The sequence below is a fragment of the Tursiops truncatus genome, chromosome 10 (assembly GCF_011762595.2).
Source record: "Tursiops truncatus isolate mTurTru1 chromosome 10, mTurTru1.mat.Y, whole genome shotgun sequence".
Taxonomy (NCBI): Eukaryota; Metazoa; Chordata; class Mammalia; order Artiodactyla; family Delphinidae; genus Tursiops; species Tursiops truncatus.
In genome coordinates, this window is record NC_047043.1 from 32,290,984 (window position 1) to 32,310,176 (window position 19,193).

Consider the following 19,193-nt stretch of genomic DNA (forward strand, 5'->3'; position numbering starts at 1 on the left):
GCGCAGTGGTTGGGAGTCCGCCTGCCAATGCAGGGGACGCGGGTTCGTGCCCCGGTCCGGGAAGATTCCACATGCCGTGGAGCGGCTGGGCCCGTGAGCCATGGCCCCTGGGCCTGCGCGTCCGGAGCCTGTGCTCCGCAACGGGAGAGGCCACAACAGTGAGAGGCCCACGTACCGCAAAAAAAAATTAAAAATAATAGAACGCTTGTTCACATCCCAAAACCCACATCCACCGTCAGTCTACGTCAGCCCTGACCAACTAATTTTTACCACTGGTCAAATTGGATTTGGCCAAGTTACCACTGTTGAAGAGAAAAATAGATGAGTCCCAAAACTTGCTATAAAATGGGAGGGAGGATAAGGTGGCCCCTGTGTTGGATGCCTCGTGCCAGCTTAGGAAGAGGGAGAATTAGCTGACATGCACCTTACTTTCCTGGTTCGCCTTAAGTAACTTCTTGGGCACTTTTGGAAAAACCTGCACATCTATAATGCATGGTCTGGATACCATCACAATGGAAGCATGCTGTGGGTCAAGAACCGATTCGGTCCTTATTGAGAGCCTCCTTTCATCGCTAGAATGTGCCGTGTTCCTTCCGTCACAGGAACTTTGCACAGCCTATTCATTGTGCTGGCAACACCTTTTCTTTCTGTCTTTTCCCTCCTGGCCCCCACCCTATTTTGTTTCACTAATTTATTCTTAGGGCTCAGATTAAAGACTAATTCTTTAGGAAAGCACCACTGACCCTTTCCTGTGGCTAGATCTACCCCTGACATATGCTATTATAGCAGTAATCATACTTCTTCAGAGCACCACTATTATAGTTATTTCTAATTTATTAATGTTGGTTTCCCCACTAGAGGATAAGCTCCATGAAGGCAGGGACCACATTGGTCTCAACTGTTGTATGCCTAGTGGTTTGCACTTGCCTGCTATATACTAGGCACTCAGTCAACAATGGATGGACCAATGAATGGTTGGATAGATGGATTGAGCTAGTTAACTTCATTTCCTTTACCTTAACTCCAGCCAATATACTCTTCTTGCAGGAAAGGGGGATTGTAATCGCCTGTTTATATGTCTCCCTTGGGTCTCTTTGAAGAAGAACCCATATTGAGGACACTAGAATCTAGCCCAGCACCTGATCTATAAAAGTTGGCTGTGTGGTCTAAGCTTAATCTTGCCCATGAGTGATTCCAAGAACTATTGCTCCTGTCGGGGAGCCTGGAGAATTATTTTCCCATGTTGAGAATAAGGATGAAACACTCATGGAAACTGAGGGAAGTCCATCCCTGCTTCCCACCTCGTGCCATGGTTTAGCTTCTTGGTAAGATCTGCTATTGAAGTTGCCAGTTACTCTGTTGACTTATGTATACATAAATAGTTATTCCTGTAACCTTCACTTAGCCAACATTCAGAGATGATAGACAATCTTGGTAACATCACAGACATCGCTTCCAAAGCATTCCCTTGCTATAGGAATGTTTATGATGTGCTTATCGCTAGAATTTCATGAGCAGCAAACTCCCAAATTGCAAATGACTTAGCATTTGAAGCAGCGAGTGAGAGTGTATGTGTGTACGCACTTAAAAAAAAAAAAGACTTTGAAAAGGGAATTTTTTCTTCTACAGAGATATCTTCTAGAGTTTAAAATAAGAACTACATAAAAGCTGAGAGTTTAGAGGAATGAGCACTTTCTCTTAAGCGTTCAAATGGGGGAAAATGACTTGTAATCTCTCCCTCAAGTATTAAGGCAATAGGCATTTAAAGGCTTTTTTGGGAGCTGGCTGTCACAGACAAAAGATTTCTCAATTTAAAAAACATCATTTTTATAACATTAAATGGTAGGAATGAACGCCAGCAGCCCTCTTGACATTTTGGAAATGCTTTATTTTTTGAAACGTCCCAGTCCATTTTAATAGATGACACTTTTGTTCTTCCCATTCCGGGCAGTAGCTTCGGCTGGGGTTGCCATAGTTACAATTGGACGTTCAAGGTAGAGCAGGACAGGGCTCCAGGCACAACTTCTGACCAGGTTCCCGTGAACCCAGTGTGTTGGTGCCACCACCTCAGACACCCCCCCCGCCACACTCTCCCAAAGTCCCTGCTGTAACTCTCCTTCTTGGAGAGAGACTCTCTGAACAGTCTGAACTATAGTCCAGAGGGTGAATTTGACATCATTTTTATTTTCAACCACCCTCTCTGAACCAAGAGCTCAGCCAGACATCTCAGGAAGGTTGCACTCTTTACAAACGTTTCCTATAGCAATGCTTCTCAGCTGTGGTTTGTGGAATGGTGCTGGTCTGCAAGCTGTTAACCGGTCCACGAGATCAGTACAGAAATTGAGAGGAAGCGCTTAGAAACTCTCATGCCGATTTGACAGAGTAAGCTGTTGAATCATTAAGAAGTAGGCTTGTACTCTATGAATATTTTTGTCATTTCATTTTTCTACCAGTTCCTTTTCTTATATTTTATAAATGTGTTCATCCGTGGGCTTCCCTGGTGGCGCAGTGGTTGAGAGTCCGCCTGCCGATGCAGGGGACACGGGTGCGTGCCCCGGTCCGGGAAGATCCCACATGCTGCGGAGCGGCTGGGCCCGTGAGCCATGGCCGCTGAGCCTGCGCGCCCGGAGCCTGTGCTCCGCAACGGGAGAGGCCACAACAGTGAGAGGCCCGTGTATCGCAAAAAAAAAAAAAAAAAAAAAAGTGTTCATCCGTGATGGATCAGAAATTAAAAACAAAGAACTGGTCCTTCATAACAAAGAGCTTGAGAAGCCCTGTGCTGTAGCGCTTGTAAGCTGCCTCTGCTCCCTGTGGGACAGGTAGGCTGTTGAATGAACTTGGGGAAATCACAGCACTTACCAAATTATCTTGTAGTGAAACGTGTATGTCTCTCTCTCTCTTCTCTCTCTCTCCCTCTCTCTCTCTCTCTCTCTCTCTCTCTCTCTCTCTCCCTCTTTCTCTCTCTCTCTCTCTCTCTCTCTCTCTCTCTCTCTCTCTCTCTCTCTCTCTCTCTCTCGCTAGGCTGTTGCTTGAAAGCAGGGACTGCATCTGATTCATCTTTGTAGCCTCGTTCCTTAGAGCCCTGCCTGGCACATCGGAGGGCGTGGGAAACATTCGTCCTGCGCCTGTCTGCTCCCCAATGACATGAGAGTGGCTGAGGCCAGCCTCGCGAGCTCCCGCGGCTTCTGGATAGTGTCCTTGGCAGGCTGGTGATGGAGAGCTGGGAGCAGACGATGAAGAAGTGACCTTTCTTTCTCTTTTTCCCACAGAACTAGGCCTCCTCTTCCCACCTGCCCAGCAGCATGAGAGCAGCACGACTGGCCGGCCGCAGGAGAAGCCCCCAGAGCCAGGCCCCCAACCCGACCATCTGCTGCGGAGGCCAAGGTGAGCTTGCCTCCCTTTTCCTGGAAAGTCTCGGCATTTTCATTTGAACTAATTCTCTATGCTTTTATAATCCCTTGCCATATGCTGGGAAAATGGGGTTTACTGGGACATGGGTAGACTGAAAAAGTACATGTCAGCCTAATGGGGCAAAACGTGCTCATTTCGGCTAATGGAGAGGCCGATGGTGGAGCAGAAAGGACACTGGATTGAGTTTCTGGGGACTGAAGCTCTCATTATTCCTCCACCACCTCCTGAATCTGGGACCTTGGGCAGATCTTTTGGGGATCGGGTATCCAGGGAATTTTGGATGAAGGAATCTCTGGGATAGGATAGAATTGGAAGGATGGTCCACTCATGTTCTGGGACTCCCTGGACAGTCTCCTGTCCCACACAGGGTCATAAAGGGCCTTAGAGGATAAGCCAGGCCAATTCCCGGCCAATGTTGAGCAACGAATTGTTAGAAAATTCTTCCTAATATTGAGAAATTCTTCCTCTCTGAAATTTCTATCTTCTCTCCTCTGCTCTGCCACATGGACCCACAAAGACTGGGCTTTCAAAGACTCTTCCACATGACCCTCTCTTTGGATTTGGAGATGGCTGTTGTGACTCTGATTTTCTTTTTTGTATAAATTCTCCCTGGAGACTGGCACCACTCACCTTGTCCTCTTGTCCCGTCCGTGTTAGAAAGGGCTTCATCACCTCCAGTGTTGGTCCTCAGTGCTCACTCAGCCGGTACCATCCTCAACAGAGAATCCTTCGTTCGCCACTCATTCTTCAGGACATATTAAGAGACCCCTTTGTGACAGTCACTGTACTAGACTCTGGAGATACCTCAGTGAACAAGAAAGACAGGGTCTTTTTCTTTTTTAAGATAAAATAGGTATGGATCCTTGGAGAGAGTTTGAAATAAGCATTGAACCATTTCTGTGTGCTCCTTTTAAATATTTTATCTTTTCAACTTTTTTCTTAAATGTTTTATGAGTGCTGGAAAAAGCGTGTACTCTCTAATTATTAGATATATAGTAGTTTTTTATATATGATCATTAAAATAAGCTAGTTCATTGTGCTGTTCAAATCATCTGTAATATGTCCTTGTCTGTTTTTGTCTGACTAATCTTCTCAATAACACATTATTGAGAGACATGTTAAAAATCTCCCATTGGATTTGTCCATTTCTCCTTGTAGTGCCCAAAATTTTGCTCATGTATAAAATTTTGTATATTTTAAGGCAATGCTGTTTGGTTAGAACAGGTGTATCTTACTGATGAATTGGGATTCATTTCAACCATGTTTATATTTGTTTTTTTTCTGCTCCTTCTTTTTGGTTGAGATGTTTTTCCCTCCTCATTCCATCTTCTGTCTTCTTATTTGGAAGTTATGCGCTCTGTATCTGTTCTTTCAAATGTTAAGCCCATCTATTTTAACAGGCATACTTAACAAAGTCTAAAATTAATCAGTGTCTTTACCTGCCTCCCCCAAAACACAAGAACCATAAACTGGTTTAATTCTAACCACTACCTCTCCCAATTTATATACAATTGTTATCCTGTGTTTTCATCCTGTCCTGTTATTTTCCCTACAATTTAGACATCATTGTTTTATATGATGTGTTTGTATCCACATTCTTATCCATATCTTTTCTCACCATTCTTTCATGAATTGGAGATCATTATCCTTCTGCCTAAAATAAACCCCTTTAGCATTATCCTTTAGTGAGAGTCTGTTGGTGGTAAACTTTCAAGTTGTTTTTGCTTTGGTTTGGTTTGGTTTTTGTTGGCTTGACACTATATTTTGCTCTCAATTTTGAAAGGTAGCTTTACTGGATATTTTCTCTTCGGTCACTGAAACCATTATTCCACTACCTCTGGCTCTGAATGTTGCTGTTGAGAAGTTGGCTGTTGGTCTTCCTTTATAAGTGACCTGGCATTTCCCTCTAGTTACATTAAAGATGTTGCTGCTTTCTTTGGTGTTCTGCCACTTCTCTCTCATGTAGCTAGGTGTCAGTTTCTCTGTCTTTATTCAGTTCGGGTTTCATTGGGATTCCTAGAGCTAAAGATGAGTGTCTTTCAACAGTTCTGGAGGATTCTCACCCTTCATTCTTTGAATATTGACTCTTTCCCATTCTTTCTAATAGCTCCTTTTGGAACTCCAGTTAGACATATGGTGGACCTTCTCATTCTGTTCTCCGTATCTCATAACCTCTATTCCATATTTCTCACCTCTTTGTCCCTCTGTGCTGAACTCTGAATAATTTCTTCCAACCTGTCTTCCATTTAATTTATTCTGTGTTTCAAATGCTGTTTAATCCATCCACTGAAATTTTTTCTTTTCAGCTTCTTTATTTATCATTTCTAGAAGTTCTGGTCCATTATTTTTTAAATCTGCTTGGTGATTTTCTCTTATTTCTTGCTTATATTTGCAAACTTCTTGATTTCTTTAACATATTGAAATTGCTATTTAGAAATAGTAGAATTTCATGTCTGGTAATTGAGAATCTGAAATCTTTGCAGGTCTGATTCTGCCGTCTGTTGCTTCTGCTGGCTAGTACTCATAATGCCTTGTTTCCTTGTTGTTGTTATTTTCTTTGAGCTGTTCATTTTCCTTAGAACTTTACCTTTGTGAACTATTTGAGGTATGGCTTGAAGTTAATTTTTCCAGAGACGTTTTGCATTAACTTCTGCTAGTTGTCTGGGAGCACTCCCAATCAAAAATCACTTTAAATTCATTTTCTACCCAAAGCTTTTCTGGTTACATAAGGAGCATGAATTCAAACTGCAAATCTGTGTGAGATCCAGCTTATGGGTTCAGATTTCTACGCAGCCCAAGGTCAGGTTTCCTCGTGGTCTCCTTTTGTGTTGGGGGTCTATTTCTCATTCATTGAGGGTGGAGCCTTTTGAAGTCCCAATTTTATGAAGGAACTAAGCTTTTCCTCCTGTTTCCTGAACGCTCTGCAGCTCTCATGGGAAACTTAGAATCTGTAGGGTTTGGCAGGAACCCTCAGGGCAAAAGCCAGGTTTGCTGCTAGCTTACATCCCAAAGTTCCTGCTTTTGGTTTTGTTTTTGGTCTTCGAAGAATCCTTCCATTTATACCAGTTCAGCAGTGTGTATACAGTCTTTTTATTTTAAATTTTAAACAGCATGTTAAGTTGTTTCATTTGGGAAGGTCAAGTAGGGTATCTGATCTGCCATATTGCCAGAAGGTCTGTTTTCTTTCTTTTCTACCATAGCCCCATGGGGCAGGAATTACTATTCCTTGTTCACAGAAGAATGAACCAAGGCTCAGAAAGGACACGTAACTGACTGCAGTCACGGGGCTAGCAGGTGATGGACCGGCAAGGAGTATATCCCTCCCCTATCCCCTTTTCCCACCTTTGCTCTCCTCAGAATAACTTAACCAATTTTGGGGGGATTAGCTTTATGCTCACAGAGGATATAAGTTCCTACCAGAATAAATAAATAGTTGGGCAGCTTTGTAAAATTTGTTTATGAATCTATTGTTTATCTTCCTCGAGAGAGGAAATGGCTTCTGCATATTTTGTGGTTTGTTTCTCCCGTGGTCCCCAGCAACCTTCCTGCTTCATTCCCACTTGGCAAAGACCTCCTGGACCTGCAGCCAGATCCCATGTGCACCTCAAGGTTGAGGACAAGACCCCAACTTCCTCTTGTCCTCATGCTCTCTCTCCTTCTTCTCCCTTCCCTTGTGCCTCTTTTCTACACCCCCCAACCCCATCCTTCCTGCTGTTAGTTTTCCTGTCTCCTGTCTGTGTGCCTTTCATCAGAGGGGAGGCCACAGAGCACAGTGGTTAGACGTTTTGAGCTTGGGGGCAGGAGAAAGAGCTGAGTTTGAACCTAGCTCTGCCTCTCACTAGCTTCGTCTCTCTGAGCTTCCATTTCTTCATCTGCAACATGGGGACCACAGGCAAAGCTGTTCACGGTTGAAATGAGATGATGTATGTATGTAAAGCTTGTAACAGGAGCTTGGAGCATCACAAGCACCCAGTCCGTGGTACTCAACACCATCATGACTAAGAACAGACCCCTTCAAGACTCGCACCCTTGTTCAGTGATGCTCTCATGCTGGCAGAGCTGGTTTATGAAATGTGATGGAAATGGAGGCAGGAGTCTAGGGTCAATGTGGGATTCCCAGCCCCGCTGGGGTGTTCTTAAAAATAATCAAAGGGAAAGCAGAACACACTGGTCTGGCCAGTGTTTGCACAGGCTATAAACCATGGGTTCTAGAAATGTTCATCCCTAGAGATGGGGCATCTCAGCATCTCAGCCCTCCCTCCAGGCTGTTCCTTCTGTCTTAGAACCATGAGAGCTCTGGAACCTCATGACATCACTCGCTGGGGAGTTGTCCCTGTGGTGCCCACAGCCCGGTCAGTGGATGGCACACCGACTCTGCTGGACATGTGTCCAGAAGGGGCAGGATGGGTGGTCTCCACTGTCCATTTGACTTCCATTCTTAAAGCTGACATGACTGCTTATAAACACACACTCCCTGCTCATAAGTAAGTGACTTTATATTACACTCAGATTTGTGTCACTTCCTGATTTGATATCTATCAGGCAACAACTTTTTTAGCACCTGCTATTTGTAGTGACTCTGGGCTTTGTACAGTGGGCAAGTGTTATGAAAAATGCAGAGTTGCTATGACCCTAAAACTACTCTGAAAAAGTCTATTCATTTAAAAAGACTTTATGACCAAGAAATGCATAAAGGATAAAACTCCTTCACAAGATTAAGTGCCAGGTATTCAGAATAGGTTTCCAGGGGGGACAGCACGGTGCCTTCGAGTGCTCAGGGAAGACTTCCTGGGGAAGGCTAGGAAGAAGACTGGGGCTGGCCCCGTGGGGCAGGTAGGGTGAGGTGGCTGGAAAAGGAACCTTGTACATTGGGGGTGTCGAAGTGGTGTGAACTGAGGTTTAGAGATGGGCATTCTCTTGAGCTAGTGAGACCCAGTGCAGTGCTTCTAGCCCCACAGATGGCCTCTGTGGTGTCTCTTCGAGAGCCACCTCCACTAGCATATCAAGTGCCCTGACAAGTCCTGCAATCATGTTTGACTGTGCTTCCCCAGGTTTCCCAACTGTGTCTGGTCATGCATGGCCAATGAACATGGTGGTCTTGAATGGATTTGCATTTGCCTTTTTATCTCCCTGCAAATGCTACCAACTCACTTTTGTAAAACAGGGATTGACAACTTTCTTTAAAAATTCAGGCTGTGGGGATGAAAAAATTATTTCCAAATAATTTTCAAAGACAAGTCAACCACTTGTCTTCCTTTTCCAAGTGTGGCTCTAATACTTAGAAGGGTGGGGTTTTGCAGGACCCTCAAGATTGATGCTGCTGCACTAGGGAGGGAGCTGACTCCCAAGACGATGTCCACCGACATTCTCGACCTAGCTGAGGGGCCAGGCCCAACCCCACCCCATCCCCACCCTGCGTGCAAACCTCAAAGTCTATTAACGGCCTCTCTCCAGATAATGATTCATGCTTCCTGTCCCTCCTCCTTTCTAGTTACTCAGAGCTGTGAGCCAAGATTGATTACTTACACCATCCAACTGGCCTCGCCCACGGGGAGCTCAACTGGTAGATTAAATATTCTTCATGGGCGACACCCCAGGTTGAGTTCTCCTTGTCAGCTGAGTCCTGCGCAGTGAAACAAGGGGTTGTCCCAGATGCAGATGTGGAGATGGTTTGCAGAACTAGGGAGTCGGGACACATCACGTTCGGGAGTATGTGAGGAGTTTGGGGAGCCGGGGTTACTGTGAATAGAGAAACAAGGAGGTGCCCCGGGCACGGGACTCATACACTGCCATGGCCTCATAAAATCCAACAGAAATAGCTTCTAAGCTGAGTCTTTAGATGCTTCTCTGGAGACTGACTCTCTGTTCCTTCTTGCTGTTAGGTGGTCCTGTTTCTCAAACCATTTTCATAATCTTTATTACACTCGTCATATAGATTATTCTATTTTTAAAAAATTAAAACACTCTAACTGAGCTTAAGTCTGCCCTGATAACCTCCCCGACTCACTCAGTTCCTTTTCCAAAATACCGCAGAACCGAGACGGACATCCAGGTGTCCTGATTCCCAGTGTTCTTTCCCCCCAGGGGACCAGGGTCCTTAGGGCTCGGCTGTCAGTGGTGGAAAACCATACTGCCTCAGTATCCTGCCTCAAGGTTGCTGGGTGTCCCAGAGACAGGCAGGGTCTGGGAGGTTCATCCAGCTAAGCCCTTGCTGGTCAGAGCCAGAGGGACCTCCTTGCAGTCCGTCAGGTCCAGCCTCCTCATTCTGCAGATGCTGAGTCTGAGATGCAGGGAGAGGAAGTCATTTGCCCAACAAGGTCGCAGGGCCAGTCTCCTTTTCTGTTTGGCCCGGGTTATCTTTATATTGGGTTTGCATTTCCTGAATACGCAGCAACTGGGTAGGGGGTGGAGGGCAGGGGAAGTGGGCTTAGAAGAGCCCCGTCTGAGAATGTTTAAATTTCCTGTGAGTGTCCCATGAAGAGGGAGATAATCTATGTGCACATGATCCAGAGGAGAGGGGGAGGCTTGGTTTAGGTCCAGAAGATGGAGAGTGGAGGGGGAGAAGCAGGAGGGCAAATGGGAGCAATTCAGAGACGTTTTTGTGACGTTTTTATAGGTGAGATAGAAATAAATAGAGGCTTGTTTCTTTGCATTTCCTTGTTGCCTTCTTGTTTGCGCTTTTGGAGAACACTCAAGTCACGTGGAGGCTCTTGTTTTAGTCGTGGTCCTTTGTGGTTCTGGGGGGTACCTCTGGCCGAGGACCAGAGACCTCTGCTCTTGTCTCCCTCAGGTTGGCTTCTTCCTGGCACATGTGGTCCTTTGGAAATCTCTTCCCCCCTCAGAGCGTCCATAGCTTAGCTCAAAATGGGAGTACAGCCTCCTGCTGGGCTGCCTCACAGAAAGACAGTGGGTATGAGGGTGCCCCCCACATGTTAAGGGTTGGCTTCATCTTCTCCCTAACTTCTGGGAGGCTGGCACGGACACTGAGTGGTTCGGAGCTTCCACCAGGAAGGGTCTCGTTTGCCCGTCAGATCAGGCGGCAGATGTGGGCACCAAGGCCGCCCCAGGCTTGCCTTGGTACAGCCTTGCCAGACAGTGTGCCCCACGTTCCTTAAAGGGGGCCGTTGTTTAAGCAGGCCAGGAGGCTGTAACTGAAAGTAAGGAAACGGCAGATATAGACAGAGTTACTGCCAATTTCCTGGAGTCTGGGAGCTGGGGGCCCCCTTGCAACAGGAAGGGAAGTAGATTATTTCCTTATCTGGTATCATGGAGGGAATGAAATGTCTCTTTCCGGGTAACTGGGGCAGCACCTTTCAACTTCTCGCTTTAATCATAACCACAAATATTCCTAACCTTTAGGTGGCCACTCAAGAATTACATCTCTTTCCCTCTCCTGGGGTCTTGAGCAGCTTGAGAGCCAGACCCCAGAGAGCAGAACACCCCCTTCATTACCAGTAACCACACTAGAGAGCTTGGCCTGACTCATGGCCACACTGAGTCCCTCTTAGGCACCTCCAAGTCTCACTGACCCATGGAGATCCACAGGCCTCTCTCGCAGGGACCCACCTGCCCCAGAAAGCAAGTCTGCCCCATGAGCATGTCACATGGGCATCTGTATCCTCCTGCTTCTTCCTCTGCCTGATGAACAGTATGCTAAACGCACATCAGCCTTTCCACGGTGACGCTGGATCTTTAGGGATAAAGGAGAATGTCCTCTGATGCAGTGGTGCTTTCAGGAGGGTGTCAGGGAGGGCCCACACGACTGTGGGTTTTCTCTCTTCCTTCCTGTGTCCACTTCTAGCCATTTCTGCCCCTGAGCACCGTGCTGCTCACTGAAACAAAGGGAGGGCTGAAGGTTGCCCAGGAAACAAATAACCAAATGTATTCAATCATGACTGAGTCATTGAGCCTTGATGTCAACTGTACTCAAGTCAAAACAAACCAACAGAAACCCCACCCAGGCGGTGAGACTTTGTGAGTTCTCCCTGGACACCACGCATGTCCTGAACATTCTCCTGTTTAATCTTCACCAAAAACCTGGAATAATTAGGTGGTGTTATTCCTCTTTGACAGATGTCAATACTTAGGCTCCAAAAAACCCAAAAAAGATTAGATCAGCCTGCCCGGTTCTCACTTTGCCAGTGGAACATTATGATTTGAACTCTGGTCTTCTGACTCCAGAGCCCAGTACTTTGGGTGTTTCTGTGAGGAAAACGCCTGCCACGTAATCCATGTGTTTCTCTCCAATGAGAAAAGTTCCTGATGAGTTCAAGAAAAGAAAATTTCCAGAGCGCTGAAGCTAGCCCTTTAAACCTGGAAAGAGAAAGGGTTTTTGGTATAAAGTGCATCAGATTCTTTCTCAGACTTCCAAGTTCACGGCTATATGCTAGAGGGTTGGAGGCTGCCTGCAGCTGATGGCCAGGACGTGTCTATACCAGGGTATAAGCCAGCTCTCCTTGACCCTTCAGAACATGGAGAGCGCTGCAGGGGTCCAACTAGGGGGAAGTAGCTTCATGCTACTCAGATCTGCGATGGGTGAATGAAGGACACCGCACGGTATCAGAGAAGCCTCATCCTGGCATCAGAGGGCTGGAGGTTTAACCCTTCGTCACAATTGTGTGGCCTTGAGTGCATCGTCCCCTGCATGTGAATTTCCTCATCTTTCAAATGGAGAAAACAATTCTGACCTCACCGGCTTGTTGTGGGGACAAAGTAAGATAGTGGGTGTCGGTGCTTTGTCCAGTGCTTTCCAGAATGTTACTGTCGGCCATGAGAACAAGCACCCCCTCCCATGAACTCCTCAATGTCCCTACCAGAGACTCCACGTGGGCCAGAGGATTCGTGGCTGTGGCCCCGGGGGACGGGTCTGCTGTGAGCTCCACTGACATCAGGCAGACACACCCACGGCCGCCAGGGCGGGTCACTCTCCATGTCAGCACTGACCTCCTCGTGCCAGGGCTGTTGGAGAGAAGGAGCCATGAGCTTCTCCCTCTTCTGCTCAGGAAAAGGAAAGAGAACAAAAAGAAAGGGGGAAAAAAAGAAAAATTGATTTTCTTTAACCTGTGGCTTTTTTCCCTTTCTCCCCTCCTTGTTATGAGTGGGATTGCCACTTAACTTTTTTATAATTAAAAAAAAAAAGATGTTCTGGGTGAGGGAACGTAATATTCAGACATGTTGAGCTGACAGCTGATGGGCGTGTTGTCAATACATCATCACCACAAATCATGTGGCAAGGGTTGGTGGGGAGGAGATTTGTGTGTACGTGTGTGCGCGCACACACACTTGAATGATTTTAAGTGAAGGTCCCATGACCCCTATGGAAAGCAGCTCCTGTGGAAGGTTAGCCAGGGAGATGGTCAGCCCTTAGGGTAGGAATGGGAAGTGGGCTTCCATTGTGAATTGAGTGGGGGGGGGTCTTCTCCATGTGAGCCTGTGGAAGCAAAAGGTCTCCCCTTCCTCTCTCTTTCTCTCCCTCTTTTGTGTCCTTAGCACCCAGTGGGTGCCCTGTATTATGCTGACCACAGTAGACAGAGTTGATGAGGCACTCCTTGGAAGAGGTCTCAGTTTGATGGTGGATGCGGATAAAGCAGCTGGGACCAGTGCTCTAAGGGGTGTAATAAAGACACGCAACCTGAGTCCTGCCATTCTCACTTGCCCTCCAGGCATTCTTCCTCCCATCCCTGCCTTCACTTACTGCCTGTGTCAGGGGACTCACCAACCTCTCTTGAGCCTTGGAGCCCTCAGTCCAGCTGCCTCTGTGACAGCTCCAGTGAAACAGCTTTCGTGGTGCTCCGTCTTCACAGATGCGAATCTAGGCATCATCTTGACACTCCTCCCTCCCACACCCCCCTGGCCATCTCATCACTAAGTCCTATCAGCTTCACCCCCACATGCCCCTCCATCACCACCCACATCCAAGCTGCCTGGCCTGGACCATCGCTAAGTCGAGTCCCGCTCCCCATATCCTCACTCACCCTCCTCCAGTCTGTTCTGACCAGGGGTCCACAAACTATGGTCCATGGGCCAAACCCAGCCACTGCCTGATTTTGTAGAGCCCGTGAGCTAAACATGGCTTGTGCATGTAAACATTTGATGATACGCGGCACTGACTTTGAACCCAATTAAGCAAAACGTTATCCCTCTAAAAAATAAGTCCATTCTTCTCATTAGTAGATCTATTTACATTAAATTGTACTCGATTACTATTATATTTTGAGTTGCCTCAAAAAGTTTGCAGAAATTTGTTTTTTCTCTTACTCTGTAAGCGTCTACATCATAGCCTCGATTTTGCTTCCTGGCTGTGAACCCTGCAATATATACTTTCTGGCCCTTTACAGAAAACGTTTGCTGACCTCTGGTCTATCCTGTGGCCTTTTCAACATGGAAATCTGATCAGTCACACATGCTTGTACATGCACACACACACACACATACATACATCATACATCACATACACACATCCAAACACTTGAATCGTTCCCCATTGCTCTTGGTATAAAGATAAAACTCCTTACCTTCAAGAACCTGGGGTGGTCTGGCCCCTGCCCTCTCTCCATTTTCATTGCCATGCGCCTATCCTGGCCACTCTGGCCTTCTCTTAGTTCCTGTGTCCACCGTGTTCCCACCTGCCACAGGGCCTTTGCCTGTGTTATCCTTGAATTTATCTGGGAGGCAGCTTTCCATGCTCTATTTTCCTTATTTAAGTGCTTCTCATCCTGCAGATTGCAGTATCACTGTGACTTCCACAGAGGATCCTTCCCTGACCTTTCTGCTGAGCCCTCTATTACAACCACTCATCGCAGTCATAGATTTGTCATTGTCTGACGCTCCCCCCACCCCAGACGGCAAGCCCCTGACACCACAAGAGCTGACACCATGTCATACAACCCCCTCGTGGTGTCCCCTGGTACATAGTGGGCACTCAGTAAATACCTCGTTACACTGAATGGCTGAGAATCAAGGAAGCCTTCATAAAAGATAAGTTTGAACAGGAACTAGTAGGTTGAGAAGATGCAGAATGGGAAAAAGGGGGTTTTAGGCAGAGGGACCAGTATTCTGGAGATTCTGTGTGGCTCCATGGGGGGGGGGGGCGCTCAGAGTGTATATGGGTGAATGGTTGGGTAAATCATTGGAAAGGGAGGTGAGGCCAAATCATGAGGGGCTCCCTGTGCCAGCCTGAGCTCTTTGGATGCTTCTCCTGTGGGCAGAGGACACGTGGGTGGTTTGAAGCAGAAGGGTGGCGTGGACAGAGCTGCTGAGTGGACAGTAGACTGGAGGGGGCAGGACCAGCTGTAAAGGGCTCTTCCATGGACCAGGCAGTGGGGATGAGAGGAGATGGTCAGGGAATGCTATAGAGGAGGCGGCAACAGGAATTGATAGCCTACTGCAAGTGGGGGAGGTGAGCTCTTGGGGGTCCCATGTTTCTCCAGTATTTAAGATGAGTGAAGAGAGAGGAGTTAGAGCACAGGTGGAGGGATGGACATTTGTTTGAGGGTCAGGAAGTGGAGGTGGTAAATACCTGTAGTCCCCCGGTGTTCTCTGTGAAGGAGATTAGAGTTATCTGCTGAGACAGACACTTTTTGGGTTCAAGTCATAGGCTTTGGCCTCTTCCCCCATTGGCACGCAGTGGGTTCTACATGCCCCCTAAACTGTTGGGGGGTTCAGCTCGGCCAGGAGCAGCTGGGGGCTCGGGCTGGCGGTTTCTATCCCAAACAGCTCCTCTGGGGGTTAAACAGGCACGTAAAAGAGATCTTAGAGATCTGCCTTTCCTCATTCTTTTCCTAAAATGTGATGTCTAGATGTCAGCTTTGTCAGAAATCCTACCTTGAAGGCCTTTGGAAAAAAGAGTTCCACTCATGTCCGAAAATGTTCACCGAGGCCCTACACCACCCAGCTCTGCTCTGAGCACCATGGGGAATCCAACTCTTGGCCCCCAGAGGGTCTGTGCCTGACCTGAAGACACATAACTAACACATGAAATGCACAGAGACGGAATTCCCTGGCGGTCCAGTGGTTAAGACTCAGTGCTTTCACTTCTTTGGGCCCGGGTTCTATCCCTCTTCGGGGAAGTAAGATCCCGCAAGTGATGCAACACAACAACAACAACAAAAAAGCAGAAATGCACAGAGAACAGTGCAGGAAGGTGTCATTCAGCGACATCATGACTTTTGTTTTCTTTTTTTTTTTAACATCTTTATTGGAGTATAATTGCTTTACGATGATGTGTTAGTTTCTGCTGTATAACAAAGTGAATTAGCTATACATATACATATATCCCTATATTTCTTCCCTCTTGCATCTCCCTCCCTCCCACCCTCCCTATCCCACCTCTCTAGGTTGTCACAAAGCACCGAGCTGATATCCCTGTGCTATGCGGCTGCTTCCTACTAGCTATCGATTTTACATTTGGTAGTGTATATATGTCCATGCCACTCTCTCACTTTGTCCCACCTTACCCTTCCCCGTCCCCATGTCCTCAAGTCCATTCTCTAGTAGGTCTGTGTCTTTATTCCCGTCCTGCCCCTAGGTTCTTCATAACAATTTTTTTTTCTTAGATTCCATATATATGTGTTAGCATACAATATTTGTTTTTCTCTTTCTGACTTACTTCACTCTGTATGACAGATTCTAGGTCCATCCACCTCACTACAAATAACTCAATTTCATTTCTTTTTATGGCTGAGTAATATTCCATTGTATATATGTGCCACATCTTTTTTTTTCACACACACACACACACGCACACACACACACACACACACACACTGTATTTTATTTTTACAAGAGATAAATAAACTGACACCAAGCGTTGTAAATGGATGGCCACAACAAAAGCAACAATGATTGCAGTTACCAAACACGAAACACACTCATACTATGTCATAATATTGACATTCAGTCCAGGAATCCTCCACTGTAACAGCTCCTTTACTTTGCAGCGAAAATTGATTTGTATACTTTTTGCCTCTGAGTCCTTGTGGGATTTTTTCTTTTTTTTACTTCAAACAGAAAGTCACAAAAATTATAATCATTCTCATCAGTTCCCTCAGTCCCATGTAATTAATTTTTTTTTCATCTTGATCTTTTGTTAGCACTTTTATGAATCCATCAGTTTTCCATTAGAGTTCTGAAAATGCTTATTCATTCAGTTCAGCAGTATAGTCAGTTACCAGAAACCTGTACTTGTCAGAGTCTTTTCCATGAATTCCTTGAAGATGAAACCCTTCTATAGGAACATTTTTGCAAAAGCATCAGAGTACACCCAGAACAGTCTGTAAATGACAAAAGACTTAAAAATGACCATGGTTAAAGATTTGAGGAAAGTTCATAATAATGCAATTGACAAGGAAATTTACTTATTTCTGAGATATACATTTTAAAGTAATAACTAGAATTATGACTTATAACATTATACCAGAACATATAAGATTTTTAGAAATTTCATGTAATGTCTGAAACATTTATGTTAACATATTTCCATACAGATAACCCAAAGAAAGTTCAGTATTAGTTGTTTTTTTAGTTTGTTCATTTTTTTATACTACAGGTTCTTATCAGTCATCAATTTTATACACATCAGTGTATACATGTCAATCCCAATCGCCCAATTCAGCACACCACCATCCCCACCCCACCGCGGTTTCCCCCCCTTGGTGTCCATATGTTTGTTCTCTACATCTGTGTCTCAGCTTCTGCCCTGCAAACCGGTTCGTCTATACCATTATTCTAGGTTCCACATACATGCGTTAATATACGATATTTGTTTTTCTCTTTCTGACTTGCTTCACTCTGTATGACAGTCTCTAGATCCATCCACGTCTCATCAAATGACTCAATTTCATTCCTTTTTAGGGCTGAGTAATATTCCACTGTATGTATGTCCCACATCTTCTTTATCCATTCATCTGTCAAGGGACACTTAGGTTGCTTCCATGTCCTGGCTGTTGTAAACAGTGCTGCAATGAACATTGTGGTACATGACTCTTTTTGAATTATGGTTTTCTCTGGGTCTATGCCCAGTAGTGGGATTGCTGGATCATATGGTAATTCTATTTTTAGTTTTTTAAGGAACCTCCATACTGTTCTCCATAGTGGCTGTATCAATTTACATTCCCACCAACAGTGCAAGAGGGTTCCCTTTTCTCCACACCCTCTCCAGCATTTATTGTTTGTAGATTTTTTGACATCATGCTTTTTTGTAGTGTATTGAAGCTCCCAAGGCACATTCACATGCAGACACAGGAGTCTTTAACCAACTCCTACCTCGCCACCTTCTCCCAGACACCCACACACATAGCACCCCCTGCCCCAAATGAGGTTGGGGGCTGAGTGAGCATCAGCTACGTTCCCAAACCTGCTTGTGCCCGTTGTCCTTGTTACTGTTAGATACATCAGTTCATTAGATGTGACCTGTGAATGCAAAAGAGAAAGAGAAGTTTGACAAACTTGTTGGCTGCATTCCATAAACACCGAGTGGGTCTGCTTTGAGTGACACGCTGCTCGTGGCACAGTGGAGAAGGGAGAGAGAGATGTAAAGGCAGAGGTATGAAGACAGTCCTGCTCCTAAAGAACTTAAAATCTAGCATTGGTTGAAAAATAGAACACCCAAGGTTCTGGTCTGGTTCTGGTCTGAGGACTGGCCTGGAGGAGTGACGTTTCACACAAACAGAAGGATGCGTGTCTGGGCCTGCAGATCCTTCATCCAGGGCTTGGTCCTCACTTTCCCCGAGGCCCCCAGGCTCCAGGGGCCCCATGTCTGCCTGCTCACTTCAGCCGCCGGGGCCCCTGGTGGATGCATCACTTCGGCCCTCTGGTCTTATAGCAGCCGAGGGAGGCTTATTTGGCAAGAAACTGAGGCAGTGAGATGATGAGGGCCAATGACAAATGGGATATCTGTCTTGAGCGAGTCCAGACAGGCTTGGGGGCTTCCCAGGAGGGATATAAAGGATCACCAGAGGAGGGAGCAAACCCAGAAAAGGGCAAGACACCCTCTTGATTCCCTGAGGCTTCTCAGTAGCTGTTGGGTAGATGGAAGCCAAGCTCTGTGGCCCTCCCACCATCGCACACAGAACTTCAACAGCGGGAATCTCAGGTGCATGTTCACTTCCAACTTTCTTCTGTAATAATACTTGAATTCCCAGAAGCATCTGTAAATTAAAGCAGGCATTCTTCCTCGATCTTGGCGCTCGCTATCATTTGGAACAAGATCTTCCTGACAAAACTGGTCTCGGCAGCTCCCATCGGCTTGTCTCCTGCAGGATGTCTTCCCAATTCAATCCCTGGGTCTGTTCACCCTTTGCTTCTCCTCCCTCAGCAACTTCCCACGGGCCCTGGGAGCTCGCTCAGGGTGCCCCCTCATCTGATTGAGAAGGCCGGCCTCCCTCACTTGGCACTAGGACAAAGGAGACATCGCCAGGGGCAGCCAAGTCACTGAGTCAAACCTCAGTCCAGGGGCTCCAGGGCGACGGGGGATGTGAGGGGAGCTGTGAGGTCCTCTGTCTGGCTCCCTCAAGCAAACACTTGCTTAGCGTAGTGCCAGATGTGAGGCATGGGCTGGGTCCCAGAGATGAGCAAGAGGCACCTCCAGCTGCCCTTGGAGAGTTCACCCCCGCTGGGAAGGTGGGGGCAGGGTGAGGATGATCCGCCAGAACCTGGTCCACAGGGGCCTGGAGGAGGGAGTGACTCTTACTCAAGACGTGCCGGTGGGAAGGCCTCCAGCCCCAGGCATCAGAGGTCCTCCTTTCTGGCTTGTTTCTTGACTCCCAGAATTCCCCCCAAAGTCT

At 46.5% G+C, this 19,193-nt stretch overlaps 1 protein-coding gene across 20 annotated transcripts in view; it reads left to right on the plus strand.

Annotated features, from left to right (window-relative positions):
- The window catches only part of TRERF1 (transcriptional regulating factor 1), a 296,865-nt gene that overhangs the window by 227,027 nt on the left and 50,645 nt on the right, over window positions 1–19,193 (plus strand). For all 20 annotated transcript variants that reach the window (XM_073810717.1, XM_019949710.3, XM_073810715.1 and 17 more), the window contains one exon: window positions 3,270–3,384. The gene's annotated coding sequence lies outside the window, so the exon portion shown is untranslated. The remainder of the gene's footprint in view (window positions 1–3,269; window positions 3,385–19,193) is intronic.